Source organism: Buceros rhinoceros, unplaced genomic scaffold (genome assembly GCF_000710305.1).
Source record: "Buceros rhinoceros silvestris isolate BGI_N320 unplaced genomic scaffold, ASM71030v1 scaffold9669, whole genome shotgun sequence".
Lineage (NCBI taxonomy): Eukaryota > Metazoa > Chordata > Aves > Bucerotiformes > Bucerotidae > Buceros > Buceros rhinoceros.
The window spans coordinates 65,591-71,590 of record NW_010429912.1 but is presented as its reverse complement, the minus strand read 5'-3'; the positions used below and the strand labels follow the sequence as shown (position 1 = coordinate 71,590).

General features: G+C 40.7%; 1 protein-coding gene across 1 annotated transcript in view; it reads right to left on the bottom strand.

Annotated features, from left to right (window-relative positions):
- Positions 1-6,000, bottom strand: part of LOC104499353 (sodium channel protein type 5 subunit alpha-like) — a gene marked incomplete at its 3' end in the record, with an annotated part of 107,083 nt that overhangs the window by 75,833 nt on the left and 25,250 nt on the right. The window lies entirely within an intron of this gene.

Sequence of the window (6,000 nt, the reverse complement as noted above, 5' to 3'; positions counted from 1 at the left end):
CTTTCCCTATTTAGCTCAAAACATTGACGTGCACAGGTACAATACCCGTGTTAATAACACATCAGAGCACTAAGGTGTGAGTATGTATGAAGCTATTTATCAAAAGATCCACAGCAGCCAAACAAAGCTGCAATATTTACAGTTAACGGTGGAGTAACGTGAATCGATTCCATGCTCACAAACACAGTCCAAAAGCCTAGAGAGGTTCTTTGTCTTAATCATCGTTTCATCTACAGTCATACATAATAAAACTCCTATTCCAGTCTCAACCTGATTTATTGCTTCCCTCTTTCCTCCCACCTCCATAATTACTCATCAAACACTCACTGTCTTCTATTACCACCTCAGACAACACCTCAGACACTTCAGCTCTTCCCAAACCTGCTACATTTATTATCTGGCTTGGACATCATTATTTTCTATACAGTTCTCATACAGTCTCAGAATATTTGTTCATACAGTTCTATTTCAGTGGTTCTGAAAGCAAAAAGGAAGCAATTCATCAGGCAGAGCAATCAGGCACAGAGCTTAGAGAAAATATATACTTACGCACACACGCAACTATATACACACATACATATTTCTATATATTCACAGATACATGCCTCAACATCCATATCCCGTTATTTCAATGGTGCATTACAACTAGAACATCAAAAAGGAGGATGTGGAAAGGATCTAGAATTATTTCACGTTGGTCTGGAACTAATCCTGCTTTATCAGCTCTGAGCAGTCAAACTGGCTCTGATTGTGTTCACACCACACGCAAGACCAGTTGCTTCCCCCAAGCCTGTGATCGCTTCTCAGGGACCCAAGCAGACCATGATTTGGATGGATATCACAGCAGTGTTCAGCAAGTTGCTCTGCAACCAAAGGCCATCTATGTCGAGTGCTCACGTTGCTCACCCTCAGCCATCTAACATGGCTGGTTTAGTCAGACCACCTCCCTAGGCCGCCTGGTATGATTAAGGGATAGAAAATGAAGCAGGCTCCTCCAGAAGCCACCTCAGAAATTTTCTTCTCCAAATCACTGCTCTCCCTTTGTTGGATATAACTGGGACCTGCAAAGACTAGGTACCTAAAATAAGGACCTAAACTTAATGTATTTTATTCGTCTTTCTAAATATAGAACCTGAAGCAACCAAAAGTCTTCCAAGTCCAACTGGAGATGACAAAACAGATATTACATTTATCTTTATAAAGATTTTTTTCTTTTTAATTAAACCTTTTTTTTCCCCCAGACTCTTGGTAACTACATAGTTTGACTTCAGAAAAAGAGAAAAATCACTGCCATGAAATGAATGCCAGTAACAAGTCTAGAAGAAAAAATAATATCCCTTAAAAGTTCTCCTTTAAGCTACAAAAATAGCTATAAACATAGTTGATTCTTCCCAGTAAAAGGTTAATAAAACTTAAACATTCTTAAAGTTTATTTTTTATTTTATGTTTTATTTTATTGTAACAACTTGGGCAGGATTATCTAAAGGAAAATACAGGAGTTAATTTTGCCTTACAAGATGCTGATTTTGAGAAACAGCATATATAGAAGACATTGCAAACAAGGTCCTTTCAGAGTGTTTAAGTAGGGTGTTTAGTATAAAGAAAAAGAAAATACTGGGGTTTGAGACTCTACTTTCAAAAGTGATTATATAATAATTTTACTATCTTTTCAATGGGTTTTAAAAGTGTTTTTTCTTATGCCTTCAGCACTTACATTGAGCCCCACACTACAAAAGGACACACTATTGAAACTCAGATTTCTACTTACTGACGAGTCAATAATCCATTTGAGTAATGGAATACATAAATGACATTAAAGATTCTACAATCACCAGCCACGTGAACCAGCTACACGCAGGCCATCGGTACGTCTTTTCTCTCCCTAACCAGTGACAGATGTGATAGCACACAGCTTGCAGTCCACGCTAACTCGCACATTCATAAACTTCACTTCACCAAATACATCTTTAATTTAAACCCCACAACCTAAGACAGGCTTTCAAGCGTGCTATTTGCAGCTGCTTTCCTAGAATTCTTTACAAGGACTGGAATTAAGCTTGCAGTTTTTCAATCCACTGATATTTCTAAACTATTCGATCTCCTGAAGATAATTCACAGCTCAGTAACTTTTATATTGATTATTGATCACATAATTTTCATAATGCTGTGGATGTAACCTATCATTATTTGCTATTTTTCCCCTTTATTTAATTTTTATATATGAGCATTGTGGCTTCTACAACTTCTGATGTTATTATTCACATCTAAAATGAATCCTCCTTGGGCTTATTGTTTGCAGTCCCTTACCAAATCTAGAACTGCGCATGGGAAAATAATTCCTTTCAAGTTGTCATTGTTTTCTCAGGTGAATGAGCTGTGCCTCCACTTTAACTTTACCATTGCTATTTGTCTTTAAGACTTTTTTAGTCTGACTCTATCTAATGCTCAGCTGTGCCCCATCCCACACTCCATTCATACAGGCAAAGAACAGTCCTATGGAGGAGGCTGGGGGACTTGATGAGCTGCTTCTGCCTTAATCTTCCCTTTTCGCCTTCCTAGGTTTGGAGTGATAAGCGTTATTCATTGGAGGGGAAAAAACCAGACTGGAACAACATTTCTGATGAGCCACCAGCCCGGCTGGTGTGTTAATTATGAAGATCTAGGGTAATTTAAATAGGTGGAAAGAATAGGAAAAAACAGAAAAGCATTAGAGGAAAGAATAGAAGAATCCTCCCGTTCATCACGAGATAGATGTGCCCACCACAAGTCTGATTTTAGACCTGCATCTCCACTGCGAGGTGATCCACTGCATCTCCACTGCTGAGACTAGGCAAGTATCTCACCCTACCGTGACGGCTGTGCCCAGCAACACCAGAGGCACCTGCAGTAGCTTAGATGAAGTTTCTTTCACAGAATTAAGCTTTTAATGACAATGCCAAGAAGATCCCCTTCTTGACAGCCTGATCAGGAACACTCAATGTCACTACTGTACGCTAGGACTTAGTGATTAGTGAAGCTAAATGGAAGAGATCTCTCCATGTGAACTTCCCCACTGAATCCCCGTGCCTTCGAGCTCTGTCCCTTGCTTTGCAAGATACTGGGCATTTTCTCCGGTTGCAGGAGCCATTGAAACAATGGAAAGAACAAGCAAAGTGTTGGTGGATAGGTAGGAAATCCTTGCTCCTTCTGGGATTTAGTTTGTATGATCGCCTCGTGGCAGATGTACAACAAGAGGAGAGAATCCAACAACTCTCAACAATGTTAGCGAGCTTGCGATGTAGGATTGACAAGTTCATGCAAGAAAGATTAAGTAACAACCAAAGGTTTGAAAGGGGAGGTGGTGGATCTATCATGCACAGAAATGGACAAATTTGTTGTTGTTGTTGTTTTGGGGTATTTTGGTTTTTTGTTTTTTTCAGATTTAGGAAAAAAAGGCTTTTCTTCTGCCATCACAATACCTGCCACCACCATGACTACTGCTGGTATGTTGCCTTTATTGGTGGTGGAGGCGGGAACAGGAACAGCAGAGGGGCTGGGCAGCGCCTGCACCATCAGCCAAGATGATCACCACCATCAGTGGTGACCACAGTGGTAGAACAATTTAGTCCAGATACGAAGACAGTTTTGAATAAAAAAGCAGAACTGAGGCTATCCTAGACCCAAACTAGACAAAAACAAAATCGCTCCTGTACCAAGTGCCGGTGGCACACAGTTATCTCATGCAAAAAATAAGAGCTTGGGGAGACTGAAAGCTGGATTCTTATCTCTCTTTGCACATCATGACTAAGTCTGTCAGCTACTTCCAATGCAGCACCAGGCAATTCTTCACTGTATTCCCCTTTTAGGGGATTTCACTCGGTTTTGTTTCTCCATTCATGCAAAAAAGGTTCAAAAGCACAAGGGGAGGCTGATGCCATTTCAGAGGCTCCCTGCTGTCCTTTAAAACATTAAAAACTCTCTCAAGGAAGCCAAAGCAAATTTTTGCGCTCCAAGAAGAGCAGAACTGGCATATCACCCCAGTTAACTTCTCTATTTTGGTGCCCCAATGAAGAGAATTAACAATTAATTTTTCCAATTTTGCTTTTGAGTGTTTTTCACTCCTTTATTTCTTTACATTTTTTTTCCCCACCATACTTCAGGTTTCTGTTTTCTGTGTTTTGGATTAGTATCCCTGCTGCAAATAAGTGACTCAGCCACATTGGTTTTGAAGCCTCCGAAGAGCTTTTTAATTGTCTGTGCTCCCTTTGAGTGAACTCTAGTATCTCAACACGTAGGCCTATTTTCTTCTCTAGTTCTTCTTCAGAATAAACACTGACACTACTGTGTTTCTTAATATATTTCTCTTTTTATCTAATTTGGTCTGCCTACACTCTAATCTAACTGTATGTATTACTCAATTCCCTGCAGTACTTGAAATTTGGACTGTTATTAAATTGTGGTCAGTCCTACTCTGTTAAACAGTCACTTCATTTCACCATAATACTTATGCAAAATGAAGTATAAAGCACTATCCCAGTTCTTCCATTTCTGAATTGCTTCAGCACAATAGTCAACATTAAATGAAAATCCTACTTAACTATTGTTCTCCCTAGACCAATAGCTAAGCCACTTCCTCCAGCATTTTGAGGAACACTTCATTATTCTTATTCATATGTCAGTACGTTTTCCCTATAAATCTACTTCCAGTAGCCTGCAGCACTGACTCTTCCACTATGTAAATAATCTTTGTCCATCCACCATAACTGATGTCTGTTTGCCATCCCGCACTGCGTCTTTATTTTCAGATGTTATGAAAACATTCATTGATATTATTATTACTTACTATTAATACCACGTGGTCAAACATTTATTCACTTTAATGCATTATCTGACCAAGCTGATCGTAATAGGTAAATCTCCTTTAGTAATAACAAGTATATTTTCATATTAACAATTGTTGGATCTGCTAAATGGATTTATAGTAGCTTCTCTCCTCCTTCCCATGTCAGGACCACACAAATAGACTTGCTCATGGTATGCTGGAGCAGCTGTACAATTCCTCCATTTAAAGCAATGCTGCAGCTGGCCCTGACATTAACTACATTTTTACAGCAACTATCCAGTGGTACATTTACCCTACTTCCATTTCCAGATAGCCAGACAAAATTCACAGCTCCATTTCATCCCTTCACCTTTATTGCAGGACTTTATACTTCCAGCCATCACTGTTTTATCTCTCAATGCCTCTATGAGAGAGGGAAGGCTCCTCACACAGCTCAATTATCTGTGGGTGGAGGAGCCACACAGTGCCTCAATCCACCACATGTGCACAGGTATCTTTACCAGTTCCACGAGCACTTCTTTCCAAGCTGGAAGCCCGGAGAACACGGTTGAGAAAACCTGTCAGCAGGTGCATCATATGCCAGCATAGGGTCCAGTGTGGTTTTTGAGTTCTGGCAGAGAACTCTTCCCCCTTTCAGAGGACAAGAGGCTCTGCTACAGGCACATTGAGAGGATATATAACTGGATGGTCAGGGTCAGTCCCAAATACAACCTTCATTCAGCTAGAGCTTCACTAGCTGCCCCTCCTTAATGCTTCATCACCCACATCAAGCATTAAAGACACCAATGTTGAGCTTTTTATTCCTTGAATGAAACCTTTCTAACACCACTGCTTTCAAGGCTGTTCAGACTGCAGGGAGAGGACTTGAGCAGAAAAGCCATAAGTCAGCAGCAGTGGGACTGCCCTGGACCCTGTAGACTGGCTGAAAACATGTACCACACTGACAAGCCAGCAGGAGGTGGAGGCAACTTTGTGTCAGATGGTCAACAGAGCCCTGGGTCAAGACAGACAAGTTCCAGGAGTCAGGCACAGGGTTTTTATAGTGCAGGTGGCCGTCGATATGGGACTGTAGGGTCCTTGCAGTCAGAGCAGAGGTACCCCATGATGCTCTGGCCCTTTGTCCCAGCCAAATTTTCAGTTAATGGCCTGACTACGTGAATCATTCTTCTCCTCAACAC